Consider the following 17,959-nt stretch of genomic DNA (forward strand, 5'->3'; position numbering starts at 1 on the left):
AGTTAGGGAATTATAATATCATTAGCATTGCTTTTCTATAACTTTTAACTCAATTTAATTTAAATGCGGGTGTTTAAATAGTAGATTCAGCTTACGAGTTAACTCGGATGCCTCAAACGCACGGATTAGTAACTGTTGACGTTTGCATTTTCGTATGGCGGGTAAAGCACCATCAACATATGTATACAATGTGTTGATCGATACATGGTTCAGTTATAATTTCCAAATTGCTATTAAGTTATCATATTAAGCATTGTTGTGAATTAGAATTATAACTATCTGATAAGCGGATTAAATTTCTAATAATCTGATTAATTCAAAGTAATTACGTGGAGTGATTAATAGTGGGGATTATTAGTATTTTAATCTAAGTAGTTATATATATATATATATAAGCATAATAAATAAATACAAAAAAACACGAAGAAAATTAAGAAAAACAATAAGTTTTACTTATTGCGCATAAGCTGCAATTAAGTAGAACTCATAAAATAAGTTCAAAATGTAGAGAAAATAAGGAAAAAATTACAGAGCAATGAAAGAAGGGGGAAAAAACAATAATTAAAAAAAAAACAAGGAACTGAAAAAAAAACAATCCGAAAAAAAGGAAAAAAATTTTAAAAAAATCCGGAAAATAAAAGTTATAATCTTTTTGTCAGCTCACACTGTTCTATCCATAAAATTATTTTTAATTTATTTTTTATTTTTATTTTTTCCCCATGCTTTCTCTACAATTTTCTATATATATATATATATATATATATATATATATATATATATATATATATATATATATATATATATATATATATATATATATATATATATATATATATACACATGGATTATATTTAATACCCGTTCTTCTTAAGGATTGAAAAAATGAAAACATCAATAAATTGGATTGGTCAGCGCTACTAAATCATGCACAAAACTGGAAGATTTGTAGCGATGAAATTAATAAAGATAAAATGTTCTCAATATTTTTATTTATTGTTATTTGCTCCTCTTTCCCCTGGCCTTACATAATTTGATTAAGAAAAACACATTTCTAGAATTTTATCCCTTAGAAATAAAGATTTACTGTTTTCAATATATCTGGCATTGTGTGCTTGGTAGAGGTCAACTCATTGTACAAAGTTTATAAATCAAGCAAATTTCTCCTGCACTGTAAGATAGGACAAGACTATATAATAGCTTTTTGTGCCCCCCTTTGGTGTCAAGGGGCATAAAAAGCCCACTACTACAGTACCCTTAAATAATAAGGACTAAAATCACAAAACAAGTCTAAAACCACAATGATGTCCCGCTGTGGACCGACACGGTTCCCATCAGATCAACAAAGTCAAGCATTACTGGCTGCGGTCAGTGGGCAGGTGGGTGACCATTTGGATCAGTTTAAGCAGGGACCAAAGGTTTTCAGTATTGGTCCTCGTTAAACTGTTCCAGCGTAAAGTGCTCGGCTTCGCGGGCTGGTCGTGAGGCTGCTGAAGCGGGGGTGCCATCCCCTCTGCAGATAGTCAAAATCTTCATTTGTGCATCATAGTGTGACGCAAATGAACTACATCAGCAACAAGATATATATATATATATATATATATATATATATATATATATATATATATATATATATATATATATATATATATATATATATATATATATATATATATATATATATATATATATAATTATAGATTCAGCTTTTATTTTCTTGCAACTAAATCTCCTAACTACATTGACGCCAGTAATGCGTAATATCGGTAATAAGTTCTGTGGGAATAACTACCAGATGTACAAATAATGCTATTAGTTGTAATAAATATTTACAGCCGTCTTATTTACGTAGTAAGTAAGTAAGTTTAGTAAAAATTAAGACGCAGAATAGGAGATTTGGTTTGGCGATAATCTTTGATTTCGTTACATTTCACTGGAACCCGCTTCTAGCTATCATGATATTCTTTGTTCTTTTTGCTTTCAATGACGTTTGGATCATGGAAGGTATAATATAGCATCTTGTTTACATCGGTATTTAAAAAAAGCTTCTGAAAGCAGTCGTCTGACATCACAAGCCTGTTTTCAGGCTTGTCTAATTCTCACCATTCCTGATGTTAAGAGCCTCACCTTGCAAGGATTATAGAAAAATAACTACATGATGCAAAGTGCCAATCATCACACACCCGAATTCCTGCCTAACTTGGCCTGACTAGGAAAGTGGACTAGGAGAATTGGAGGTATTGAAGAAGCAGGTTTTCGTTCAATTTGTTACGTCATCAGCGTGATGCCAGATCTGGTAAATGAGGTGTAAGTGTATGTAAAGAAGACGGTTTACTCCCTTGGGCGGCTCCCTAAGAAATCTCACGCCGTTGCATGTTTGAGATGTTAGTGAGCGTACTGATCTTTTTTCAATGACTATTGGTTAATATCAAGCTTTCCCACGTCCACACTAGCTCATGATATAGTTAGAGGGTCTCCGTGAGCAAGAGATTTCGTCCTCCCACCAAACACTCTGAAGAGTGAAGGTTGCGATTTTGAATCTCACTATAACTCTGGGTTTATCTTTGTGCTGCTTGTTCTCTTACTTGACCGTTATTTGTATTGAGCTTTTATTCATACCGAGATTACGAGTCCTTTTATGTATAAGAATAAATAAATAAGATAAGAGTTTTTCGGTCCTACTTCCATTTAGTACAAGCAGGCTATTTGTTCGTTGAAATTAACGTGCATTTTAATAGAACTTAGACTAAAAATGATATACTAGACAAACCACTGTATGATTATAAGAGCTCAGATTTTTAGGAAACTGCTAAGGCACGAATCAGCGACTTTCATATTACAACCGAGGGCGTTTGACACTATACAGGACTCCTGACGTCACCCAATTCTGAGTTCACGACTGTCAATGTTCAACTCTGTAGCTTTGTGTTCGGCGCTGAGTTAAAATCACAAAGAAACTTCCGGATCAAGCATTAGGGAAATTAGTCTTCGGAGGACTTTTTGATAAAAATTAACCAGGATTTGCGTTACACGGAGAAAACTACCAAAACCTCAGTCGTGGGTTCGACATCTAGGGACTCTAACCAATGATTCGTCCATTACAGGAGATACCTTACATCAGCAACGCGAATCAAGAGCAGAATTACCAATTACTTGAGTCACCACGTCTTGATTCATTAAATTGTTTAAAATTCTATCTCAACAATATTTCCAAGCGACTGTAATAAATATAGGTTTCTGATACGTTTGTAGCAAATTAAAATAACGCCCTACTATTAAAATGACGTAATCGATCTATAAAGATAAGTAGGGGATAACTTTTCGGATATCAACACAACTATAATTCTTAACTTCTGTTAGTATCTAAATATTTTTATTGTTGATTATATAGGGTGTCTTAGTACGATAGATATTTAATGCCCTAAACTTGATGGGTTAATTGTTTACCCCTGAAAATTGATATAAAGAACCTACTGCAGAAAAATATAAGATCGGAAGTCTGAGTGTAAAATATTTATTTGGGTATTTCTAAACAAGAATTTGGCTATGATTGATAAAAGCAGAGAGCTTCGATCAATGAACAAAATAATGAATGACTAAAGTGCCTTTTTGAAGTTACTAGGATTATAAACTGGAGAAAAAAAAGCACAGATAAGATCTCTTGTAAAGTTTTTCCGGAATTCAAAATATATTAAAAAAAATAGGAGAAAATCCGTCAGATATAAATAAAAAAAAATTCTCCAAAGAAACAAACCCTTGCTAACAAATTGCTTTTTGTGAAATAACTTACATTTTTATATAATATTTAAAAAAAAGCTTTCTAGCTCTTTTAAATTTTTTTAAATCTGCTTTAATTTTACGATAAATAGGAATTTCCAAGATTAACTTTTTTTAAAAATCTAATTTCTCAGTAAGTATTATTCTTATTACATTAAGTTGTATGACTTTTTCACACTTTAATTTGTTCTGAAACAGGGGAATCATATAAAAGATAAAATTATTTGATCAAATATTATAACTTTATTGTAATATTGTATCAAAAATAGAATTTTAATTTTTGAACAGCACAAAAAATATCCCTAGACTTTACACTGCAACTGGCTTTCCTAAACTTAATTTGAATCTGTTTTTAAAGCCTTATAGAAATCTTAGACTGCTTTTTAAAAACTTTTAAACTGTGCTTAAAATTACTATTTTGCATGAAAGATTGAAAATATTTAGCTACCATTTATAATTTGTGTATTGAAAATTTTCTCTTATTAATGTACTTTCTTCTAGTATTACTCAAGATATTTTTATTTTCAAACTAAATTTAAGTGAAAATATATACTTGATAGAAATTTATTTAAAAACTGATGGCCAGTTATAGAAAACCAGCATGGACAACAAACCTTCATTCTGCCCTCACTGTGTAAAAAAAAAAAAAAAAAAACCTGGCTGATATTTTGTAAGTTATTCTACACCATTTTAAGTAGTTTCCATTAGATATGTATTGAAAAAAAACTAGTTATGTTTAAGATTGAATATAGGGAATGCTTGAATTAGAATAGTTGATTCGTATGAAAATATGCATAAGATGTTTCAGAAAATAAATCTCAGTTAAAAATTGTGAGAAATTTCATTTGGAATTTAAAAACTTTATAAATGTAATTGTAAATATGCATAATTATTTTTTATAAATGTGAAATCTGGACAGAACATTAACTTTTGCTACTTATAAGTTTTCTAAAATTTTGTTTAATAAATTAAAATTATGTTTGTAAAATAAGAATTTTGTGAAGTAATTTAAGTTTAAACATTTAAAAAATTTGTGTTTAAAAGTAGAGAACTTAACTTTCAACAAACACTTTATTTAATTTGTCAATAAATTCTAACCTGTGATCAACATTGACTTAACTGGAAAAATATACAAATTGCCAATGTATATTTGAGCATCGGTCTTCTAACACTGTGAACCTATCACTTTGGTATATATATTTGAATAACTTTTTTCATAACGGCAGGCACTGAACTTCTCGTTCTTCGCCTTGAAGATATCTGAACGATTGCTTATTTAACTGATTACTTTTTAAAGGTTCCTAAGATTAGATGTAAGATTTAAGAAAACTAGTAAAACAAAGGGTTGATAATCCGAAGAAATTAGAAATTTCTTATATTGTTAAACGATATTGCCAAATTGAGTAGTACGGGAAGCTTTCTACGCAGTGCGACTACTGGATCTGCTACAGAAGTGAGCAAGGATGGACCGGAAGTTTCAAAGCAACTGGAGGAATACGAGGCATGAAGTGAAAGTGGTAGACTGCCGTTCTGCTTTCTCTTTTTGTTTCACACTCCTTCAGTCGTTTCGAAACTCTTTGATTCATAGACGCTTCTGTAGTGGAGCAGTATCCTTATTGTGGAGAAAGTTTACGTAAATTCTCAATACCAGAAGTATAGTTAGATTAGAAAATATTTACTTAAGTTGACTCTTATTCCCACAAAATCGACGAAATATGCCAGTCCCGAGTTCAATTATAGATAAGCAATCGGGAGACTTATATTCAAATTTACGTTGACATAATCCAAAAATGCACGAGTATTTATTTTTAGTGATACTTAATGAAATTTAACTAGAAAAATCACCTTATACTTTTAAATCTTCTTTAAGTAATCTGCGTCAATTTAGTTTATTTTTAATCCTATTTATACAAAATACTATGGAAAACGTATAAGAAATAAATTTTATAACTGAAAAGAATGCTGGCGATAAAAATAAAAGTGATTGAATAAAAATTAAATGTCAACAGATATTAAAGTTTTAATATGTAAGAGGAGCTTTTTAAATATCAACATTTTACTTCAAACATAGTTTTATGAACTGATTAAAATTAATTTAAACTTGTAAAACTGCATGCTTTTAAGACACTTTGTGAATGTTCAGTTTGATGTTAAAAACGTTTATTTTATCTAATATTAAATGTATAGTATAGTATAACATTGAATGTAGCATTGGAAAAACATTATGTAATTGAATAAATGTGTTTCAGTACGTGTTGTTCCTTAGTGATAATACTAGTTTTATTATCTATAAATAATGGGTTCAGTGGAAATTGCTTTTGATAAAGCTATTAACTAGCAAATCCTTCAAATTAAAATACTTATGAAATCCTATGGAAAACACTTCAATGAAAAGGAGTGCGTGAATTGTTCGTCAGAGGAAATTTTAATAATAGACAGTTTCGTAATCTCATTAGACACCAAATTACGCACCAAGTTAGGAGCTGATAGATTCAGAATTTTGGATTTGTATAAGGTATGTACATACTCACATGCAAACATCGTATTTTATTTATATAAGGGAATATTAAGACTTAATAATGGAAATTTTGATGCTTGCTAACAGCTAAATACTGTACAAATTTAAAAACTATTACTTTCCTAACATACAAATTGAGATTAGATGAACATATAAATTTGAACTAAACCCAAAAATTTTAACAAAAATATTTAGATTGTGTTTACAAATTCTGGATCCTTGGGAAAAGACTTCTAAAAGAAATCGAAAAATCTTTTTTAGAATCTCCAATTATAAAAATTATTTAAACATGCTTAATAAACATTTAAACTAGTATAAGTAGTATTAAATATTTCTTGAGAAAAGTAGGGCACATAAAATGTTTCATCCATATTTGTTGCATTTTGAGCAATAATTTTAGTTATTTTTATACCTTCTAATCTTTATAGAATACTCCAATAGAGTACATTATAGAATACTTTATACTCCAATAGATAAAAATTATTTTGTCGATCTTGAAAAATATAGTTTCCTAATCGTCACATTTAGTACCTACTTTAGAATACTTGTTAGAAATAAAAATCGAACAAAGCATATTGAAGACTAAAACTATTTAATCGTACGAAAACACGCCATTGAAATTCAACTGACTACTAATAAAAACTGTTTTAAAAACAAGACCTTTTTTACGAACCCTTTTTCATGATTTAAAAGATTAATGCTTTTATCTTGCCTTGATTTGATAAATTTTGTTGGTTTTCGCATCTTTGCTTAAATGTGAAGTGGTCAATAATTTGCTTTTCAACATTATTTTTGACAGGTTAAAAGCTGTGATTACAGAACATCCTGTATATTGAGCATGCCAAATATTACACGCAAAAACTAACAATACATTTAACGTTGTCAACTGCTCTGGCAATTTTTTTTCGGTGTACCTCATCCAGAAATATTCTAGTTTCGAGAACATAACTAAACTTAGAAAAAAAAAGAAAGCAAAAACACTAACTTTATCATTTCTTGAACACAGTATAATAAAGAAGTAATTTACCGTAAATAAGTTGCTGGAACAATGTGTGTTCCCGAGAGACAATTTTATGCTACATAAATAAGGGAGGAAGGACAGAAAAGAACTCATTTTTCATGCAATAATGATGAATACTACTTTCTTACTTAGAGTCACACTGTATTGTTTCCTGTGACAATGAAGAAAATGTTTTATACGACTAATTTATGAGTCACTTAAAATGTATTTCTCGGACACATTAATTCAAGTGCATTATTAATAATATTATGATATATGTCTCTTTGTTTCGTTGAATTATTATTAATAGTTCAGCATAAAGTAGCAGGATAATAGTTTTGGGAATTGGTTTCAGAGACAATGAAACAAATCAGTTGTTTTAAAAATTACATTATTATACAATTAATACATTAATTCAATATCAATACATATCAATAGTTATATAATCAATACAAAACAAAATTATAGCTATACAATGTGGCCATTTTTTTCTCCTTTTTTGAGTACACCTCCCGACTAGCAACTTGAAAATCAAATTTAAAAACAATTATGTACTCTATATAATCGTGTATATATTATATATACTATTTTTTAATTATATTTATGAATAGTAACAGAAAAAGACGAGGTAGGTATTATGTTTACATAAATGCGTATCTGTATTTATATAGATGTGTATCTGTATTTATATATCTACACATATACATATGTATTACTATATATACACTTATATTTAAATATGTATACAAGGTATATATATATACACATATGCTTATGTATATGGCGACAATTGAACTATATGAAGTAAAATTTAAATTATCCGAAAACTACTGAATGCACAAACTTTATTCAACGCGTTAACGTCACTACAGATATTCGAATTTAGGTTATATGTACGATATGCATGCCATCATGTGGCGCAAACGAATAGCGAAGTTCTGAATGACCTGTTGACGTGACATCGAAGCTACCATCAGAATGGCAATTTTCAGCTCGGCAATGTTTTCGGGGGGGGGGGTAATTCTGTATATATTATCTTTTACACAGCCCTACAAAAATGAGTCACTTGTGTTCAGGTCCGGAGAATAAGTTGGCAAAACGAGTACCATTCTATTGGCCTCTTTATAAATTTATATATGTATGTATCATAATATTCGGTATATATATAATATATATATAATATATATATATAATATATATATATTATAATATATTCGGTAAATATATTACATTTTACCGGTTCAGAGCCAGAATGCTCTTCAAGGACATCGCTTTCTTTACTCGATGGGGTGGAGCTCCGTCTTGCTTAAATCACATTTGTCGAAACAGGAGGCACTTATGATAACGAGGATGAAATCATTTTCCAAAATTTAAACGTTTTCGCATGCAAATGGCTGACAACAAGTTTCGTGTGCATTTGCATACAAATTCAAATCATGCCACGCGGCCAACCAGGAAGTTTGAACTTCATCATAAAAATCATTCATATACATATATATATATATATATATATATATATATATATATATATATATATATATATATATATATATATATATATATATATATATATATATATACAGGGTGTCTATAAAAGAACTCCGGGGTTTTAAAAATTCATATCTCACTAACTATAAAAGATAGCAAAATTTAGTCGATTTCTCTGAAAAGAGTAGCTCAAAAAGTTTTACTCATACCAATTGGGAATGTTTGTATCAACTGTTGGCGGCGCTACAGGGCGTTGACCTTGAAATGACGTCGCAAAATTTGAAATGATGGCGACTCCGCAACAAAAGGCTCAATGTGTTATTTGGCTCATAGAAACGAAGTCTTTAGTTACCGTACAAAGAAACTTTCGACGTAACTATGGTGTTAACCCGCCTTCTGACAAAACCATTCGTCAATGGTTCAGTGTATTTAAGGAAACAAGAAGTGTTTTGAAGCAAAAGTCGCCGGGTAGGCCGAGTGTGTCTCAAGAGAAAGTGGACAGAATCCGAGCTTCATGCCTTCGAAGCCCTAAGAAATCGTTGACAAGATGCAGCCTGCAGTTGGGGTTACCAAGATCTCAGGGAACGAATAGTCAATTGTGTAGCAACCGTCCCCCCAGACATGCTCGCCAGGACATGGAAAGAGGTAGAATACCGTTTAGACGTCTGCCGTGCCACTAACGGGACTCATATAGAACTTTACTAAGTGTTAAAAAAAACTTGATAATGTAAGCTTTTTAGTCATGTATAAAACATGTATGTATGTTTTTTATTTCATTAAAATAGTTTGCCTCAAAACCCCGGAGTTCTTTTATAGACACCCTATAAATATATATATATATGTATATATATATATATATATATATATATATATATATATATATATATATATATATATATATATATATATATATATATATATATATATATATATATATATATATATATATATATATATATATATATATATATATGTATATATATGGTCATGGTTTTGACTCTGTACTTATCTTTCTTTCACAAATTTCTCATTAAAGTTTCAATCTTATATAGAAAGTAATAGCCATGCGTGTACAAGGATTTGTCAATGACTTAAATTGCCTTTTTTTCTTGTCAAAATAACTCTTTTGACTCTGAGTAATCGTATTTACCTTTACTAATTATGGCTTCATGAACCGTATTTCACAATAGTTTCAATAATGTTCTTCTAATTAAACCATACATTATCAGTATTATATTAGATGATTACTAGATAAGTGCTAAATTTTGTACCAATTGTTTAATATATTTATTCGTTACCTTCCTTATAAGCTTCATAAAAAAAGTTTTTAATAAAAATTTAACGTCTATACTGAGAGAAAATATAGTTAAAATTGCCAGAATACAATAAATTTTACCGCGTTTCTTCTTCCATTTGAGCACCTAAGAGCTCAGTAATTTTTACCGAAGTGCTTTTGTAACTATTTTCGTAAAATTAATTATAAAATATAGTTTTATGTGTGTTAGTGTGTTAAAATTTTATTCTGTCATAATACCTTCCCCGGAGTCCTAAGGATAAGTAAAGAGTTTACCCGGGTTTCGTGAGTTAGGATTTTTTTAAAATCAATAATGAGTTTTTAAACCTATATTAGGTTAGTATCTAACCAATAGTTCATTATTTATTTATTATTAGACACAAAAAAAAAGAAATGGCAAATTTTAAAATATATATATTTTTTCAATGACAATATATTAAATAAATTAAAAAAAAGGATATGCATTTACAAATTATTGCATCAGCATTTCTCATAGAATTTTGAAATTTAATAAAGTAAATTAAACAAATAAAATAAATTCAAGAACGTTTATCAGAGAAATTAAATCTGTATTATCAGTTTCTAATTTTATTTTTCAAGAACAGTAATTCAGCTTATTTTACTCAATTTCAACTTGTACAACAAAAAGGTAACCACCGCAGACATGCGAATTCAACTACCTAACCTAAAAACTTAATTTAAAAGCCTAAAACCAAATTTTTAATTTTTTGAGGAATGAAAATATAACATTCACTTTAAATGCTTATGAGTTTTTTTTTTTGTTAGCATATTTGCACGTACTAATGATTTTTCTTTAAGTCAGAGTTCCGCCAAAAGAACATTGATCGATTAGAGTTCCGTAGCTGAAAAAATTCGGAAACGCTGCCTTAAAGAAGAATGGCAAATACCATTTTTCGGTAAAATTTACTTTTCAGTTTCGTTTTTATCTTAAATATGAAGTAACAAGATCTATAAGTCTGGTAAACTGTTACCATATAAAGGGCAAAATTATAAAATTAATAATTTAAATTTTGCTCATATTGACCGGAATTACATTACAGTACATACAATACAGTAATTACCATACAGTACAGTACATACAATACAGTTACCATACAATACAGTAATTTAAACAGAATTGTTTTCTCCGTCTACGTCTACTTTGTACAAATGATGGAAGAAAGAATTTTTTTTTAAAACTAAGATGTGCAACTAAGCAGTTTTTAATGTATGATAGCATAAAATTAAATTTTGAATTAAAATTTTTTGTTATTAAACCTCCATACGCAAGAAGTTGATATATTGCGTCAATAACACTAAGAATTTTGTAATATTTAAGCTTTACAAATAACGCTTATGAATAGAAATAAAACAAATGAGTTAGGAACGTTGGTAATAATTCTGCACTTATTATGTATGAGTCTACCTCGTACATAAATTACAAGCTAATTATTCAACACAAAAGGGTTTTTAAAATGAAAGAACTGGCGTGCAATTTATGAATCTGACTCTACGAAATTCATCTACAAAACTCTCTTTAAATTAAATTCATTTTAATTATCTTCAGAGAAACAGAATAAATTTAGAAAATGCCATGAACAATTTGAGTTGGTGGATTTTTTTCCTTTCTTTTGCAAAAAAACTGGAACGCTTGAAAACTTTTTTAATCATAATTCCTTTAATTTCTTTTGTGAAAAGCTTATTTTTATGGAGAATTATATTTCTGCTTGAAAATAAAGGTTGTTAAGAAATAAGTGTGAAAAAAAGCACGAAATGACAAAAGCATGTAATATTTTCAAGCGCTGAGTAAAAAATAAAGCTTCAAATTATTTAATGTTGTTTTATTTTCCTCATTTTCGCTTTTAGCGAAAAAAATAAGAAATCTATTTTTTTGGTATGTCGGAAACGTTTAGTTTTAATAACGAGAAATTAAACTCCAATCTTAATTTTAGCGATAGAGTATCAATATTTTCCTTCATATCAAAGCTAAGGTATATGTCATAATTATCTTTTTTTAAGGTTATTTGGGTATGATTTGGGTTTTCAGTTTAAGTAATTATAATTAAACTAGCGGTTTAAAAAAATGAGAAATAATATAGCACTTGCGATATTTGATTCAAAAGTAAAAGAAATAAGGAATTAAATAAAGAATGTATGACTTACAGCTCATGTATAGGAATAATTTATTTAATAAATTGCACTGTCGAACGAATTTTTCTCTTTCTTTTGTTTCATGAGATTGTTTTTGGATTCCGGATATTTTCAAATTGATGATTTCAAATTTGTAATTGCTTTCTTTCTCCAAGTAACAGTTTTCCTTAAATGACTATTTTTCGACTACTTTTTGCCAAAATGTACACGTTTAAAACGGTATATAAAACAGTAGTTCGCACAAATGTAGCGATACACTTCCATAGGAGTTAGGACAAATCGTCATGATTTAAACTGCACAGTATGAATTATAGCACAATTATGAATTATTTCTTCGTGTGCTTCTGAACAGCTCATAAAAGGAAAGCACCACTAGTCGCGTATGACGACATTTTCAGGCACGGATTTCTATGCAATTTTAATTCTGATAATGTGGCCTTGACTCCCTAAAAGTTTGTTGCAGTGTTGCGTGACTTCATGTTACATATAACGTTTCTAAACTTGTACATTTCGACAGAAACTGTCTAAATATGTTGTTTAAAAAATCCGTAGCTTTAGAAGCAAAACTAATTTAAAATTTGAAATCACGACAACCGAATTAGGCAAGATCAAGTACTTGTGTAAATGCAACAAAAACTTTTGATACCCAATACTATCTAGAAAATATTCTGATCAACTAGGGTGGCCCATTGAAGAGCAAAAAATAGTTCCATTTTTCAAACTACCCAGGTAATCTACACCTTACCGACTAGGCACTCCATAAAGTGAAAATAAAATCATTGCTGGATCAAAACTTCATTTTTGTATGCTTAAATCAGCATAATGGTGTTTAAATTATTTTTCAATGAATGAAGAATCAAGTTTAAACTATCAAAAAATTAGTGGATAAAATTAGAAAAACAAACTTTTGTACTTTAACCTTATGACAGCCGTTAGTGCGCAGATTGCCTAGGTAAAATACAGAAAATTCTTAATCACGCATTTTAACAAAGCAAATTAGACATGTTTTAGATTAAACTAGATAATAAACACATTAATGGTTGTCAAGCTTTAATAGCAACATGTAAGAGCACAAACATGAGCAAACATGAATTAACACGCACCAAATCTTAAAATTGAGAACGAAAAGCACATAGAATGTATATTTGCGGCAATTCAAACAGGTAGGTTGATTATTGAAACAAATATACCTTTTGTAAAAAATATTTAGTCAATGAAATTAACATTGATAAAATTGCTTTTTTTTGTAATGAACAGTTTTAATTTTTAATTCCATAGTACTTCTAGGGTTTGGGGAAATATTATAAGAAGTCACATTGAGAACGATGTTTTCTGAAAATTTTTTTTTGTTGAGAAAACACCTTAAAATGTTGTTTTTTGTTGAAAAACAACCCAACTGCTAGATAATAGCACAAGATAGCAGCACATAAAAACACATATTTTTTGTGTTATTATCTAGTAGAAGAGGCATAAATTTGTAAAAGCCTCTGGAAACGGATTTAAGGTTTAGTGTAATTTAACTACACATTGTAAACATTTCCGAATTAAATCACGGTAAAAAAGTACTGGTACCCTGAGTACAGCGCTCGTAAAGTCCATTTTACGCATAAATCTATACTGTAAAATTTTATATCGCAATTTTTATAGTAATATTTATTTAATTACATGGTTTTCGGATTCAATGGTTTTACAGTATATATTGCTATAAAAATTATGGTAAATCATATTTTTTTTGTTTCGTAAAGTTTTACAGTAAAAAGCATTGGCACCCTGAGTACTTACTGGAATTCAATCTGGCACTCTTTACAGTGCATATAATAGCGAAAAATTCCGATAAATAGATTAAACTTTATGTAATTATTCTATTTTTTAATCTTTGTGTGATTTCTTTGCTGTAAATCATGCAGCTCATTTTTGAAGCATTGATCGGAACGAAAAAAAAGTGGAATTGTTTGAAAAAATGTGACTTTTGACTTTATTGCCCCGAGTACTTTATTTAAACATTTAACATTTAAACCGATAACATAGAGAAGTTTGTTAATAAATATGAAGCAAATATCAATGATTTAAAAGTTAAAAAAAATAAATTTTGATTTAACAAAGCACAAAAAACTATATTGCTTTTCTTTTACTCCAAAGTTATTTTTGTAATTTTTTTAAAAATATGGAGACGCATCATTTTTATTTAAGTTTTGCATTTTACTGTTAATCTCTAATATATTCTTGCTTTGTATAACAAAATAGTTTTCTGTTAATAGTGTAACAAATTTCTTTGTATAACAAAATAGTGGAATTGTTTGAAAAAATGTGACTTTTGACTTTATTGCCTCGAGTACTTTATTTAAACATTTAACATTTAAATCGATTACATAGAGAAGTTTGTTAATAAATATGAAGCACATATCAATGATTTAAAAGTTTAAAAAATAAATTTTGATTTAACAAAGTACAAAAAACTATATTGCTTATAGTTTACTCCAAAGATATTTTTCAATTTTTTTAAAAATATGGAGACGCATCATTTTTATTTAAGTTTTGCATTTTACTGTTAATCTCTAATATATTCTCGCTTTGTATAACAAAATAGTTTTCCTATCTAAAAATTTTCTCAGTAGAATTTAAAATTTCCCAAGATACTTCTGAAATTGTATCATTGAATCAATAACTTTCACAAATGGGGCTTCCAATTCTCCCACATGTCATGTAAAGCAAGACGGAGAATTTGAGAAAGTAAAAAAAAAAGTTTCTTTTAAAAGTATTTTAAATCTTTAGCACTCTTTCTATAATAAAGGGATTTATATAAGTACAAAAGTAGGAGATGAAAATCTTTCTATGTCAGAAAAGTTTTAAGATTCTACACATTTTTTCTTCTGATTTAACAGTAAAAAGTCAAGGATTTATTTCTAGAGTTAAAATGCCATTTGAAACTTTTCCTTTTTTAAGAATATTTTTGAGCATTATGGAATGTATGTTTTTATTTCTATTTTAGAAACTTAAGTAAATTATTACTTGTATAAAGTTTCATTTTCAATTTTAAAACTTGTATTAACATTCCTACTGCTTCTTTTGAAAATGAAGACATATTATTTATCTTGTTTTCATTGTTTGCATAAATTCTGTATGGTAAAATATGAAAAATTTGTAAGTATCTTAGAAATGGGGGAATTTCATGTTTATTTAAAACTCTAGATATTTTTAATAACAATAACAGTGTTCGCAATCACTTTATTTTTAGTATTTTATAAATTACAGGGATAGGGAAAAAGTTTTCATAAATAAATGACTAAAAAAAGATATACACATGAATAATAGTGCTTTATTTTTGTTGCACTATAGGTTGATCGAGAATGGGCTATTTGCTGATTCTCCACCTTTAGTGCGACATAAATATAATATTGATAACAATAACCGTGCTCGGAATCACTTTATTATTAGTATTTTATAAATTATAGTTATAGGGAAATAGTTTTTAGATATAAATGACTGAAAAAAGATATACACAAGAATAATAGTGCTTTATTTATGACGCACTATAGATGGATCGAGAATGGGCTATTTCCTGATTCTTCACGTTTAGTGCGACATAAATATAATATTGATAACAATAACCGTGCTCGGAATCACTTTATTATTAGTATTTTATAAATTATAGGTATAGGGAAATAGTTTTTAGATATAAATGACTAAAAAAAGATATACACAAGAATAATAGTGCTTTATTTATGACGCACTATAGATGGATCGAGAATGGGCTATTTCCTGATTCTTCACCTTTAGTGCGACATAAATATAATATTGATAACAATAACCGTGTTCGCAATCACTTTATTATTAGTATTTTATAAATTATAGGTATAGGGAAATAGTTTTTAGATATAAATGACTAAAAAAAGATATACGCAAGAATAATAGTGCTTTATTTGTGTCGCACTATAAGTGGATCGAGAATTGGCTATTTGCTGATTCTCCACCTTTAGTGCGACATAAATATAATATTGATAACAACAACCGTGTTCGCAATCACTTTATTATTAGTATTTTATAAATTATAGGTATAGGGAAATAGTTTTTAGATATAAATGACTAAAGAAAGATATACTCAAGAATAATAGCGCTTTATTTATGTCGCACTATAGGTGGATCGAGAATGGGCTATTTGCTGTTTCTGCACCTTTAGTGCGTCATAAATATAATATTGATAACAATAACAGTGTTCGCAATCACTTTATTTTTTAGTATTTTATAAATTATCGGGATAGGGAAATAGTTTTTAGATATAAATGATTAAAAAAAGATATACACAAGAATAATAGTGCTTTATTTATGTCGCACTAGAGATGGATCGAGAATGGGCTATTTCCTGATTCTTCACCTTTAGTGCGTCATAAATATAATATTGATAACAATAACAGTGTTCGCAATCACTTTATTTTTTAGTATTTTATAAATTACCGGGATAGGGAAATAGTTTTTAGATATAAATGATTAAAAAAAGATATACGCTTGAGTTAGAGTAATAGTGCTTTATTTATGTCTCGCTAGAAGTGAAATATTTGCGATGGTCTGGGAAACATCCCTAAAGATAATCAAAAGACATACCATCAGTATTTTGATCCTCTGCAGAGCGAATGGCTTTCCCGCTTTGGTAGTCCGACTATCTGTTAGCGGAGCAGAGCACTTTGTAGTAGAGCAGTGACAAGGACTGCACCACCTCGGCACTTTTGTAGGCTGATCAGAGTGGTCCTCAACTTGCTCATTGAACGCTGCTAGTAATACTTGACATAGATTGATCTATCGGGAAGCGTGTCTTACGATCAGTCTACTACGTGAAATATATTAGAAGGCGTTAAATTGAATGTAAAATCTAAATTTCATCTTATAATGTGAAAAAAAAATATTCCGCAGAAACTAACATCTTAATACAAGCAAAATACATAGAATGGGAATTTCACTTTACGATTAAGTTCCACCCTCTGCTTACTCGCCACGATTGATTCGTCTTTATCATTGTCATTCTCTAAAAAGTATTATTTTATTTTTTTTGTAGCAAAAAAAAAGAATATTTTGTTTATAACGTATGTAAGTAATTTCATTTATTAAAAGAATATTATTTTATGAACGAAAATTTCATTTTGTAAACTATCTCAACAGTATATTTTTGATAGGAAAAAAAAAATAATAATCCTGGGACCCGAAGTACAAAAGTAAATGAGAAAATTATTCATCGTACAAATTAGAATTTTGAGAAAAAAGCTTGTTGTTAAACTCTCCAACAGAAAGGGTTCTTTCAGCACGCAAAATTGCAATTTTGTAGTTGCATTTTTATGGGCTGCAGAGTGAACCAAGTTTTTTACAAATTTAGCAGCTGATAACTTTCAAATAAATTATGGAATGTTAGTGTGGGGAGAGTTGTTATCGACAATATCAACCTTCATCTATGAAAAGATACCCCACCATAGGATCAATATTAGTGAATTGGAATTATTTTTTGTAGTGGTAGATACTCTACAGTACACCCCCACCAGTAATATATCTATGATAAAATTCGATGAACCGATACCACCAATTGATTCATTGCTGTATTGTGTAAAACAGGGAGAGCTGTATTAAGATCACCGTACTTTTTAATTGCTGATCGTGAGAGTTGTTGGCCGCTCCTGTGTTGCCATTAGCAGTCGAATGAATGCGTTGTGCGTTATGTGTGATCGAAACTGAGTATCAACAGCGCGAGGAG

The sequence above is a fragment of the Parasteatoda tepidariorum genome, chromosome 2 (assembly GCF_982258835.1).
Source record: "Parasteatoda tepidariorum strain Cologne lab strain chromosome 2, Ptep-v5.0, whole genome shotgun sequence".
In the NCBI taxonomy this organism is placed as follows: Eukaryota; Metazoa; Arthropoda; class Arachnida; order Araneae; family Theridiidae; genus Parasteatoda; species Parasteatoda tepidariorum.